The sequence below is a fragment of the Manis javanica genome, chromosome 12 (genome assembly GCF_040802235.1).
Source record: "Manis javanica isolate MJ-LG chromosome 12, MJ_LKY, whole genome shotgun sequence".
Taxonomy (NCBI): domain Eukaryota; kingdom Metazoa; phylum Chordata; class Mammalia; order Pholidota; family Manidae; genus Manis; species Manis javanica.
Window position 1 is genome coordinate 47,361,704 of NC_133167.1, and position 14,611 is coordinate 47,376,314.

General features: G+C 39.8%; 1 long non-coding RNA gene across 1 annotated transcript in view; it reads right to left on the reverse strand.

Annotated features, from left to right (window-relative positions):
* LOC140844759 (uncharacterized) overlaps positions 1-14,611 on the reverse strand; it is a 185,244-nt gene that overhangs the window by 169,625 nt on the left and 1,008 nt on the right. The gene's annotated exons all lie outside the window — the stretch shown is intronic.

Below are 14,611 nucleotides of genomic sequence, written 5' to 3' on the forward strand. Positions count from 1 at the left end.
TCCCCTGTTTCTTTTCCTTCCTTGTCTACTTTTCCTTTCTAAGTAGAAAGCTCTGGCTGTCTCTAGCTGCTAAATTATTTTAATTTCTCTTTTCCACTCTCATATTCTTGCCTTGAATTTCTGGTATTTTACCTTAACCTTAGCCTAAGTATACCTACTCAGGTATCCTAGGAACTGGTTCTCTATACATAGTTCTTTATGTGTGTCTCTGATGCTTTTGCTATATTTGATCTCCCCAGGCTTATAGATGACATTTATTTGAAATTCATTTCACACTTTAATTCTTACTCTCCTTTTCTAGGATCTCCTTTTTCCTAACGATTTTCTCATGGCTCCTCATCTAAGCCACCACTATATTTTTCTAATATAGCCCAAATTAGTAAAATCAAACAATCAATAAAATCTACATGAACAGCTAGAATTGCTTTAAAGATCTCTGTAGCCATAAAATGCTGTCTGCTGTTGAGGAACGTTGGAAGAAAAGCTGCATCTTTTCATGTACATTCGGCAATAGATAAATAACCAAAACAGTAATGTCTCTTTCAACCTTTCAATATGCTCAGTAGAGTTAAACACCAAATGGAGTAATGGTAACATGCAAGGGAAATTCTGTATCTTTGTAATGATTTAAAAACTGCCACGGAAAGAGGCATGGCAGTGATCTGGGCAGAATGATCCACCGATACTGGTTGAAAAATGACCTGGTGACCAGGTCTGAGCAGGGACACAGGAAATGACACCAGCGAGTGGAATACAGTTTCCTAGAACGGAGGGCAGAGCAGTGTGTAAATTTCCTCACCGACTGAGTGCACAAGACACTTGAGCTTTTGTTCTTGTAAAAAAAAAAAAACAAAAAAACTTGTTTTTTCTTAGTACAGAGCTTGTCAAAATTTAATCAGGCAGATAGATGAGTGACAGATAAGGAGCAGTAAATAATGATACAATCGAAGTGGCGAAAAGAAACAAGTGAAAACAGAGAACAAAAGCTGACCCAGGGAAGCGAGGGGTGGGGCAGTGGAGATGCAGGGGGACAGAGGTAGGGGAGGGCGAGGCCTCAGAGACCCAGGCTGAGACTCTCTCTCACCTTGAGAGCTTTAACCTGAGGCTTTGGGACGCAAAGGAATGTGCTAGTCAGACCGAAGCGAGGGACCCAACAAAGGAGATCTGAGGGTCCGCTGACCTGATTTCAATGGCAAGGGCATCATGAACATTCTCGTGGAAATTATAACTCAGCCATGCCATTCACATGTTTCCTGCTTCACAGATCATGTATTATAGCTTTGTTCTTCAACTAGACCAGCGGTCCCCGAACTCAGAACATTAGAATCATTAGCGGAGCTTTTAAAACCCCTGCTGTTCAGATCGCTGCCTATACTAACCACGTAATAGGACCCCCTGGTGTCTAGCAGGCACCAGTCTACAGGCATTACAGATCCTTCCAACGTACACCGGAGCGTGGGAACCACTGAACTAGAGTTAAAGTCTCCTACAGGCAGTCTAGTCCCTTTTGTTACCCTCAGGGTATTAAGTAGGTACTTAACACACACATTTGTTAAGTGAAGTAACATTAGCTTTAGACCTTTCGAAACACACACTTCTACCTGTGTTTCAGAGTCATGGATTTTCAGTCCAAACCTATGTCCCTTTTCCTATGGCTACAGAGTCCAACATCTCTGCTTCCTAATCCTGTGACCTGGGCCGAACCACTCAAGTCCCTCAGCGGCAGCCTTCTTTGTGAAGCGGTCTTTATCAGAAAGCTGTCGAGAAGACTGAGTAAGATAATGCAAGCAAATCCCTGAGCTCATTGCCTGCCAAATAGCGCTCCAAAAGTGTCAGCCGTTATTATTATCCACTTATTCATGAGTTAATTCCCTGCCAGCACAAAGGATATTTTTTTAAGTCTTTGGTGAAAGAAAGTATCAAGGACTTTGTCACAGTTGCCTGGCAAGGGGAAGTCCAAGAAACAAGAGGAGAAGCAATCTTTTTTGGAAAGATTAGTGAACCCTAGAGATGAGACCTGAAGGATGAGGCGTTCCTTCTGAATTCAAAGGCAATTACAAGCCTTATCTGTTCATCCTATTAAAAAACTCAGTTCAAAACCTTGACAATTCCTCAGAGCATCTCTCTACTTGCTAGAGGCGATGCTGCCTGATACACGAATCACTTAATAAAGTCAATTACATCTTCACATTTACTTGGGTGAATTTTCCTTTTTTAACAGCCCCTAGCCCCCAGTAAAAGAATATGAGATTTGGGAAATCAAGATAATCTTTCAGTCATTTGGAGAAACAGAAATAAGCTTTCAGGGAAGGAGTAAGTCGTGACCAAGTTGAGGGTGCCTCATTCCCTCCTGTGCTCCCAACCAGGGCCTTTGAGCCTGGACAGGGAGAGCCATCTGCCCGCTGTCCAGAAGCAGTCAAGAAATGGCTCCTGCAAAGCAGTATAGATAGAAACTACCTTCTGAGGCCAGCCTCCTGACATATTTGCATCCTGTCCACCACAGAGGCCTTACTCCATTTCCATATGGCCAGAATGTCCTCCTGAAATAGCAGAGACAGGTGCGTGCCCCTGCTGGCCTCTTTGCTCCAATTTCGGAGATCCTGTACAAGTTATCCACTTGCAAAGAATTCTTATTGCTCCTCAAATAAGGGGCAAACACAACAGCAGGCAGGTTGGGGTGGGGCTTCCAGGGCAGAAGAAACTGTACTGTGAACAAAATGAATGTCTATAATTGAGTTAAATGTATTATCTTTAAGGGGTGGAAGTCTGAAAGGCAAATTAACCTAAGAAGCCCTCAGTAACCATTATGGCGGGGTAAGAAGCAGATCTCTCTGAGTAGGAAGGGTTTCATCAAAGGCCAGGAAAGCTAGATGATTGGCCATTATGTGTAAATTGGAATCTGTTTTCACAATAATCAACTTGTTAATTTTCAATGAAATTATTTCAAAGAAATTTTAGCATTTCCTGAACTCTTTTTATTTGCCTCTATCCTTTTCTTTCACCATATGGACATAATGTCAATGTTTAAAAGGAAGTATTTATGCCATTCTTTCAGCAGTTAATTACTACCTGTCAGGCAGTTGATGATTTCAGGCAGGCCTGGGCAGCAGAAAACAAGTAGCCTGTCAAGGCAGAAATTTACTCATTCAACAAATGCGTATTGAGTATCTGATGTATACAAGGCACTGCAGTGGTTTCTAGAAGCTGGTCAATAAACACAGACACAAGGAAGACTATTACCCCTTCTATATTAAACTTACACAGACAAGGAACCAAGTTGTTAGGGGCTGAACTGTGTCTTCTGACATATACTAACCACCAATACTTCAGAAGGTGACTGTGTTTGGAGCTGGTCCTTTAAGGAAGTGATGCAGTTAGAACAAGGCCTTTCGGGTGAGCCTTCATCCAGTCTGACTGATGTCCTTGTAAGAAGAGGACATTTGGACACACAAAGAAACGCCAGACCTGGGTGCGCACACAGAGAGGCTATGTAAGGACACGAGGAGGGGAGGGCCACCTGCAAGCCAAGGACAGGGGCCTCCACACAAACCAACCCCACCAACACCTTGACGTTGGACTTCTAACCTCCAGAACTTTGAGAAAATTAATTTCTGTTGTTTAAGCTGCCCAGTCTCTGGTATTTTGCTATAGCAGCCCCAGCAAACTAATACATGAAACCAAACATCTACTTGGCAAAAATTCCTAGCTTTCTTCTCCATCTACCACAAACTCCAGCTCCCGCAGGTACCATTCTGTGTCCTCTTTCTTCCAGAGTTCCCAGTCCTCCATTAGCCCCTGAACCCTCCAGACAGATTCATTACTCTTTCCCTCTAACAAAGGAGCTTTAATGTGCGTGTGTTTCTAGTAAAGAGCCCATAGCCAAAACAACTTCTTAGTGAATTACAGAAAAAAAATGCTTGCAGAAGTATATGACAACTTGTTATATTCTCTTAATTTCCTCTAGAGTGAGTACAATAAAGTAAAAGTTCATTATATCATAGAATATAATTTGTACAAAATAATACTACTGCTTGCACGTTAAAAGATTAGTTCTGCCCAGATCCAGTACACATGTCACACTTCTGGAAAGTCATTCGACATGAATCAATTGAAAAAATAAAACAAGCACGTGCATAATATATTACCCAGAATAAAATAAACATGGCTTCATTTTTAAGTGCCAGAGTTTATTTCGTCCATTAAATAAATCTCCCATCAGCTACTACATGTTAGGCATAGAGGCTTGGCGCCCTCTTGTGTCCACTTACAGAAATATTTGTTCATGGAATTTTTGAGTAATTCATGCCATTGCATCATTCATTCAGTCCCTAAAAATTGAGAGATGGAAATCATCTCTTGCCTTTTTCCCCAATGGAAATCAAACTTCCCTTTTTCCCATGAATTATACTACAGTTATGAAAATACTACTCAGTTAAAATATACATTGTTATAAAATTTCAAGTTTCAAATAGACATTTCTGTACCCATGTGATTTTGAGTATTTGAGATGTCTTTTCTGTAGATTATTATAAACAAAAGCTTTTTCATTTGCTTTTATAGTTAAAATTTATGGACCTTCAAAATTTTAGTTCTGAAGTGTCTTTCTTCCAAATGTCTTTTTAAAATAATAAGCTTTTACTCAGATTTTCACTGAAAGCTATTATGCAAAATATTTTTACAAATTAAACCATAAATCATGCTATCTGCAATGATTATATCTGTATGGCTTTGTTTGAGATACCAATTGTTAAAGCTACCATTGCTATTTCCATTTAAAAAGTGAATGGCTATAAATAACTTGCCAAAACATTACTTCAAGCAGACTAGTTTAACATGTTGGCAATTACAGTATAAAAAGTCACATTGCACATTAATTTCCCCAATTCAGATCTAATAAGGCATCCACCTTGGTTATTTCTATATTGGTATAGATACCATAAAATATGTATTGCCATGTATATGACAAACCATCTGAGCCTGTCACTATTTCTCATTACTAAAATTTAGTTCAAATAGCATACATCAAAATCTAACCACCCAATTTACATTTACACACAGTGCTCAGATATATAACCATGTTCATCTTGAGCATGGGGTTTATTTCTCATACAGTTATCATTAAACTACCCAAGAGAATTCACTAAACTTATCTCCAAAGGCAAGAGGGCTGGAAAACAGACAATAAGGGGTTATTTTAGAAGTTTCCAGAAGATGCAAAGGCAAACAAATACCTTATAAGTCATAAGAGAGACTGACAACAGTTGAGAATAAAGAAGCAATTTGAAGCTGATACCAGCAGAAGCCGCTCTGAAGCTGAATGGGAACATTTGAGCTAATGACAGAGGTTTCAATCACAGCTCTGTCACATGGCAGCCATGGACCCAGATCAAATCTAAACTTCAATATCACCATCAGTAAAATGGAGATAATTCTTACTTTATTAATCATCAATGAGATAGCACATACTAAATACTCAAGGAAAAGGCTACAAGTAAAAAGATGCAGTTGATAAATCAATGTCATTTGTATATTTAATACAGGCCTAGGAGCAATTACACTAATAATTCTCTCCTTGGGAAGATATTTTTATTTTTTTCTGACCCTCAGTGTTAGTCTGGAATTAGAAGTAAATGCAAAATTACCAAGACATAACTAGGAAGTTCTGGTCTGGATTTTGGAGGACAATCTACCAGGACACACAGTCCTAACTTATTTCTCTCTCAACCACCATGACACACACACAAATGCAAATGCACATACATGCACACAAAAATGCACACATGTGCATACACACACATATACACAAATGCATGTACACACACACACACAGGCTTCCTACTCTTTATAAGTCAAATGCTGTAATATAGTTATGATCTTCATAGGATGCTTCTCTCATCAGTTTTTAAATTGTCTTTTTAGTGATTAAAACAAAAGGAACATGTAAGATTTTTATTTCATAACTATGTCACTTCTTCTATCTATCTTAATATCTATCTATTCATCATCTATTTCTCTATCTACCTATCATCTATCTATCTATCCATCATCCTTGACAAATACAAATTGCATGAGACACAGCCAAGTTGGGGAATTTTATCCTATAGGCTGATTTTGAATGAGTGCAGGTAGTGGGAGACAGATTTGGGTTTAGCATCAATTCATTCACTTAATGAGTATTTTCTGAGTACCACATAATGAGCTAATGTTTATGGATTCACTTCCTGTATTCCACATACTCCTCCAGGGGTTCTCCAAATATCATTCCTCCAAATAATCTCCAAATAAGACCCTCAAAACAGGTATTATTATATTTCCTATTTTATGCTAGAGAAAACTAAATCAGAGGGAGTTTAAACCACTTACTCAAGATTATACAGAAAAAGAGGAGGAAGAAAATAAGGAAGGAGGTTCAACAGGCACTTGGCTCTAGAGCCATATGTTTATCACCTCCTCAGTGCTTGAGTTTGTGCCAAGCACAGGCATTCAGGGGGAGCTAAACAGACACACCCTGCCCCATGACCCTTCCAGACTTGAGATGCAACATCTGATGACAGTGGCAGAAGGTGAAGGGCCTGATGGAGACAAGGAGGAACATCAGATGTCTCCTGGCCTATCCCACCAGGTGGGAAATCATGGTTTTCCATAAGGATAGTTATAGAAAAGAGAAGCATTTATGAGATTTTGCAGAAAATCAGTGTTAGAGATATACTAAGATAATGAAAATCATACATACATACATACTGTGATGGTTAATTTTATGTGTCAACTTGGCTGAGCCATGGTGTCCAGATATGGGGCCAAACATCATTCTGGATATTTCTTTGGAAGTGTTTCTGGATGAGGTTAACATTTAAATCACCGGACTTTGAGTAAAGCAGATTGCCCTCCATAGTATGGGTGGGCCTCATGTAATCAGTTGAAAGCTTGAATAGACCAAAAAGACTGGCCTTCACCAGCAAATGAATTCTGTGAATTCTATAGCAAACAGCCTTTGGACTTGAAGTCTAACACTGGCTCCCCCAAGGTCTCCAGCCTGCTAGCCCATCTATAGATTTTGGACTTGGCATGCTCTATAGTAGTACAATCCATTAAAATAAATCTCTCCCTCTGTATACACATCCTATTGGCTCTGTTTCTCTGGCGAATACACACACACATATGTATTTTGCATATATGTATGTGTTTTTATGTATATATACATACATTATATGTTATATATGTTTTACATGTATAGTTATGTTTTTATGTATGAATTTCTGAGAGAGCTAGACCCAAAGTATCCTTGATGAAAAGACAGAATCTACTATTCTGGGGAAGCAAGAATTAGAAGAGGATTAAGAAGTATCAGCTATCTCTAGGCCTAGATAAAACTATCTAACTGGACAGAATTTGCACTCACCATTCCTCACTGTGAGCTACAAAGTTAATGGACTCATTCATCTCATCATTCCACTGGAACTTGCCTCTCCCCTCTCTCCTCACTGTCACTCCATGGTCTTTACCCCTTTGCCGGGCAGTCATCTCTCTGGGGACCTTATTCCAGGCCCTCTTTTTGCATCTTCCTGCCAAACAAACCATCATTTTCTCTGCAGAGGGGTCACATCTCATCACCCTCTTGCTTCAAACCTTTGGGCGGCTGTCCTGGTGATTCCTCTTTGCCAATGGCATTCTTTCAACACATAATTATTTACTTGCATTTCCTCAGCCACATCCTTTGTTCACCACTGAGAAGTGGCTACTTCTTAGTATGGTCTTTGCTCCTTGCTGCTCAGCACCTCTTGTCTATACAGTGGATTAGACACTGCTTGTTCTGGGAAGCCGTCCCTCTTACTCCCTTGCAGTGGCATTCATTACTGCCTCCTCTTGGGGGCTTCTTCACATTGCAGTGACAATGATCAGTCCCTTTTTATTTATCTTTGTCTGCAAAGCACCTGGCCCTCATGCCAGTTGGCCCTCCCTGAATGACTACCAGATAGAAGTGGATTTAATGCGTGGAATTCCAAGTGCAAGCTGCTGTCCTGACTACTGACCAGGCGGAGGGTTGCAGGGGATGGGGAAGGTGTCTGTGCACACCCCTGGCTGAAGCCAAAGGAAAGATTTTACATCTTTCTTTGAGGCGTGGTCAGGAAACCTGGAGCAAAACCAAAGGAAACGAAAGCAAAAATAAACACTTGGGACTATATCAAACATTTTTATTAGTTAAATGATCTGGTGACTAGTTGGCTGGGACAAGGGCCCTGAGGAGGGCATAGAGCTGAAAAAAGATGGGGAATGAAGGGATGTGGAAAAGGATGGGGTAAAAGGGCAAGGTGGTGCGGACTGATGGAGGAGGCGAGGATGGGGATAGGGAGGTTGATGATGATGATAATGACAGCAACAGCAATAATAAGAAAGACTGAAATAGACGATTTGTGGCAGTTAAGGAAGAGCAGGAAAGTAGAGAAGCTTGTATTGGTGGGGAATGAAGTTCCAACAAGTGGAAAAAAGGGGTGACTGGTGAAATGGATTTTTTGCCTGATCAATTATTTGTCTTAAAATGATAAAAGAATTTGCTATTGATTTCATTTTATACTCATCTTCGAAAAACTTGACAATGAGGAGCTTTCTTATTACATGACATGATGCTTTCTTTGAAGTTTCCATGGAAATTTTTATGGTTGCCAACATTAATTGTGTAGTTTATCATAATGTTCCTTTTAGGAAACAGTCCTAGAAAATATTTCAGAATCTAGTCATGAAAAAAATTAAATTATCTAAAATTTATATGAAGAAAGTAAGTTAAGAACATTCAAGGAAATACCAATGAGGAAATTAAATTCAATATTTTCCCACACAACTTGAACAACCCCTTATCAAGGAATGACTTGTAAAATCAATATTTTTTTTCTTGCCTGTAGAATCAAATTGGTTCAAAAAAGAAGACAAACTTTTTATGTTAAGAACAACTGGCATACTAAAATAATTATTATAAGTACAAACATGTTCGTCTGAAACTTTAGATACCAGCACACACTCTCAGGCCTGGAAAAGGCACTTGGCCCAGGGGGAAAGCCACTGAAACACTGTGGGTTTGGCATCTTAAGTCAAGCCCAATTCCTTTGCTATTTGAATTCATTTATTCTTGGCAAAATGGAACTTCCTGTCCCAAAGAAGAAAGATTTTTTAAGTCTCATAAAAATTATTCCAAAGTTTTCTTGGACTTCAAAAGGCTCTTACGAAACATTTTTATTAGTTAAATTTATGGAATATGCTACATAAGGATTACATTTTCTTATATCTTAAATAAGTAACACTTAGGGCAAAACCAATGGGATGTAGAATTTGGAGATACTTGGCAAAGAAAAAATCTGCAGGGGACCACTTTACCATGAGTTATAGGAAAACACATAGTCTCTAAGGAGGGCATGTGTTTTCTCTCTCTAGGAACTCAAGAACTGGAATGCAGCCCCATTTTTCTTTATATTATCAAAGCCCAAGGCATATTACCAAGGGAGACATCCTTACACTAGGACACACCAGAACTTTTGAAGGTGAAAGCAAAACTACCTGTCCACCAGCTTTTTGGTTAATTAACGTGGAGTGTTTCCACTACTTATTCTAATGGGACCCAGACTCCAAATTCCCCTTTTATGATGCAAATAAATAAGATTCTCTTTGTAATGATTGTCATCATGCCTGTTCCAATAACAGAAGGCAAAAAAAAATCCCATAGCCCCTATTTCTGACTTCTTGTGTGATAGGTCAAGTCTTCAAGAGATGGAGAGGTTGAGAGTCACCTTCCTATAAGTCTCCTCAATCAAGGGAAACAAAAGCAAAAATAAGCACGTGGGACTATATCAAACTGAAAAGCTTCTGCACAGCAAAGGAAACCATCAACAAAACAAAAAGGCAATCTAATGAATCAGAGAAGGTATTTGCAAATTATATATTCAATAAGGGGCTAATATCCAAAATATATGAGAAACTCATACAACTCAACAACAAGAAAACTACAATAATCTGATTTTTAAAATGGACAGATGACCTGAATAGACATTTTTACAATGAAAACATGCAGATGAAAGTGGGTACAGTCATTATGGAAAGCAACATGGAGGTTTCTCAAAAAACTAAAATTAAAAATACCATATGACCCAGTAACTCTTCTTCTGCAAATTTACCCAAAAGTACTAATTCAAAAAGATATAATGCACTCCTATGTTTACTGCAGCATTATTTATAATAGCAAAGATATGGAAGCAACCTGAGTGTCCATTAATAGATGGATGGATAAAGGAGAGGTGGTACATATACACAATGGAATATTACTCAGCCATAAAAAGAATGAAATCTTGTCATTTGTGACAATGAGGATGGAACTAGAGGGCATAACAGCAAGTGAAATAAAGTCAGACAGAGAAAGACAATTACCATATGATTTCACTTATATGTGGAATCTAAACAAGTGAACAAGGAAAAACAAAACAGAAATAGACTCAAACGCAGAAAGCAGGCTGGTGAGTGTCATAGGAGAGGCGGGTGGGCATGAAATAGGTGAAGGGGGTATAGAAGCACAAAGTTATAAAATAAATTAATCATGGGATGAAAGTACAGTATAGGGAATACAGTGAATAATATTATAAAATCTTTATATGTTGACAGATGGCAGCAGCACTTTTCATGGTGACCATTTAATAATGTATGTCATTACCTAATCACTGTTGTACATCTGAAGCCAATATTGTATATCAACTGTATCTCAATTTTTAAAAAAAAAATAAAGTTTCCCTATCAATAAAGGGTGAGCACTAGCAGGAAGAGCCCAGGTCTGGACAGGGAAGCCCAAGAGGCTCGTGAGCCTCCAAGCTCAAAGCCTGGGCAATTTCCAGTCTCAGAGAGAAGACAAAAGGCTGCTGCTCAACTGTTCCAGATGACCCATCAGATTTTTTATTGATTTTATATTTTGAATAGTGGGCTAGGTTGGACATCTTGGAATTTAATCCTCCAGATTTAGTTAATATAACAGATCTTTGCTTTCCAAGAGTTCATTATATGATTTCCTGATTGTCATATTGGTTAGGAAAACAAATCTCATCATAACATTAAATATTTATTAGTAACCTGACTACTAAAAAAATGAGTCCCTACTCTATCAGCCAGTTTGGCTGGGTCTGTAAAAAGTCAAGCCTTTGTTCATGAGGTTTTCCCTGGATAGTCTGCTATTGTAGATGGTGCACAATACAGGGCTAAAATACTGCAAATTGGTTGCAAAGGGAAATGCAAGTCTTGCGAAAGATGCAGGCTTTCACTGAGCCAGTGACAGTGACTGTGGAGACCCTCACTAATTGCAGGCAAAGCTATTTCAGTTCTGCCTTTGAAGGTGGCTGGACAGATTGCCAACAGAATGAACAGCCTACAGCTACAGACATAATCAGGGAGCCCCCATCTGAGCATGGGAGGTGGCTGAGAGGAGGAAGGCAGACACTCAGCATGGGCCCGGATCATCCCGGGTGTCAGAGAAGGGTGATGCCATGAACAACAGGGGCAGTGATTGATGGGTCCCAGTGATCAGTGGGTCCCACTTAAGAGGTTCTCACTGAAAAGTTATAATGTTTCAAATATAAAACATTAATTATTATTGTTATTAAATTATAGTTAAGTAAAATTTGCTTTTGGTATTATGGTGAACAGTAATATTTTGATCTATAAAATTTCATGAGTTCCAAAGCAGAGTCAAAAAAGTTAGAAAGTACAGAAAGGCAACTGTATTAGAAAAGAAGGATGAAAATAAGGTTTGCATTTGTCCTTATTTCATTAAGGGATGTATGTGTGTACATGTTTGTAAATGTATATCAATGTGCATAAATACACAGATGTATTTTGTTGCTACATTAGTGTATAAGTGTATGTGTGTGCATGCATATGTGTATGGGTGTATTTATAATATATAATACACTGGATAAATAGGAAAGAAGGGTGGAAAAAATGATTAGGAGTGAGCTAATAATAATAATAGAAGAAACTACTCAGAACTGGAAGGGCTGACTAGTACCCTAGGGACCCAGTTTTAACCACCTCTGATGGTCACACAAAGTAACTGAAAAGAAGAAAACTTCAACAATGTGCCACAAAGTGCCAAAACAGAAAGGTGGTCCAGAGGAGGGCTCATGAAGCAGACTGACCTCCTTATTTCCTAGGAGCTAAAACCTTTAGATCACCCACAGATTATTATGAAACACTAATAGTGAGCGCACATTTCTAATGATGCTAACAGACTAGGTCAAAGAATCATAGTGACAGGACAATGGTTAGAACTCAACCATATGAATGGTTAGTACTCAACCTTGTTTGTGTTTGATCTGTTTTTAATGGGTTTCAATCTTTTTTAAGATAATCTGATCTGTTAAACTTGTGATTTTAACTAATCGCTTAAGGTGTTTGATTAAGTGTATGGTTATTATTTAAATGTTGGGGAAAATTAATTTTAAAATACATTTTGGAAATAGTAGGTACATAGTATAATTGTTTACTTTTTACAATGCTAATAGTTTGATAGTTTGATACTTAAGTTTAATAAAGTACTATACAAAGAGATTTTGCATACCTTTGCACACTCAAAAGCCCTTTGAAAGAGATCTATCCATTCTTTGTTCATTGTAAAACTAATGTAGAGTTGCAATCTTTACTTGTATTACATTAAATATAACTTATTTTGATAAATTTAATTCCCTTCTTAAAGATAGTCTTATGTAAATTAGCTTGAACCTTTTGTACATCAGACTTTATAAGTGGAATTAGCCTGAGATTGATCTTACCACTGATTCTGTTTTCAATACTTCCCAAATCAATACTTTCAGAGCAATAAATAGGGAAGGACATAGCAAAGTTGATGTTGGGGTAGGTGTGCATGTGTGTGTTTGAGGAGGAAAGGGGTGCACAAACTTGTTAAAATATCCACATAAAATAATGTTTAGAAAGGTAACTGAGTCCTCTCGCGCTGAAGTAAGTTACAATGGAGGGTGTAGTCTGCAGCAGCAGGAAGTTACCCTCGGAAACACGGCTGTGGTCCGAGACTTCTGTTCAAGGGCCCCTCCCACGAGATGAATGTTCAGGAAACCTGGGCTCTTGCTCTGGAATTTTCAGTGAGTTACTTTACTTGCCCTGGCCTCCCTTGATAGAAAACCGATGAGCAACAATATCTCCTTGTTGTTGTGAGGATAAAATAAAAGAATATGGAATTCTTCTTTTAAAAGTATAAAATGCTGTAAAATGTAAGGTTTTTTATAAGCTGTAGTGGTTGAGGTAAGGTCATAAGGGGAAAAGGGTAAATAAAATTCCCAGGATGAAGTAAGCATGTGGAAGGCCACAAAGTGATGTGCCAGTGTCCCCGGTTGGCTGAAGATCTTCCATGTGGCTCACAATAGCATCAGTGACAGTGCTCTGAGAGGAAGAATACAGGAGAGTCTCTCTCATAAAAGAACAGAGGCTTCTGCCCAGGAGAGGCAAGGCTGCCGGGTAGGCGCCTCCTCAGCCAAGCAAGGAGGCACAGCTGGTGCTCACTGTCACCCAGGGGCAATTCCAACAGGGTGGGGAGGGGGTTACTGGCCCCTGCCTTCCTGCCGCAGGGTCTGCTAACCCCATACGTGGAGTGACAGAGATGGGAGTCCCAGAACCAGGCCCTGGCCCCTTACTGCAAACATGACGTCATTATGATTAGAGGGAGACAGTCCATTCTCCAGGAATGGCCCCGAAGCTCTCCGAGCTGAACAAGAGCTGCCTGAGCCCTCCCAGACGCCTGCCGAGCCGGGGTCTCTACCTGCTCCTACTTCTCCTCAGGCTCCCCTGCCTTTGGGAAGAGTCCTGTGAGCAAACTGGGGGTTTCTCCCGATTTGTTCTGACTCTGGGTTTGCATGAACACCTGCTGCCCCTCAGGACAGCCCTGTGCCTGCCCTCACCTGGACTAGACTGCTGCTATCTGTCTGATCCACATACATCTCTGACACTTAGCTTTCTAACCTGGACCTTGACCTTGAGCCCAAGGCTGGAGGAAGTTCTTGATGTTGAAGGGTGTTATCTCCATCTTTTCGGTTATCACAATCACTCTGCAGCACCTGTTAGCAGTTTAAAAATCCATTGAGGAAGACGTTGTTGGGAGAGGATATGGACAGTCACCGAGGATCCTACATGGAATCCCCATTCATTCCCACTGACGAGAGGTACCAATACAAGGAGAGACCTGGCAGACACCGCTTCTGAGATGAATTCTGTGTGTCAACTTGATGGGGCCACAGGATGCCCCGGTACTTGGCCGAACGTTATTCTGGGTATCTCTGTAAAGCAGGCTGCCCTCCCTAATTAGGGTGGGCCTCATCCAGTGAAGGCCTGACTAGAACAAAAAGCCTGACTGTCCAGTAGAGGGGAGTTCTGTCTACCTGACTGTGGGCTGGGACATTGGTCTTTTCCTGACTTTGCACTGGAATGGAAAAATTGGTTCATCTGGGGTCTCAGCCTGCTGGCCTTCAGACTGAAGTTTACATCATTACCATCCTGACACCCAGGCCTTCACACTCAGACAAGAACCATGCCATTGGCAGCCCTGGGTCTTCAGTTTGCTGACTACATGTTATGGGAT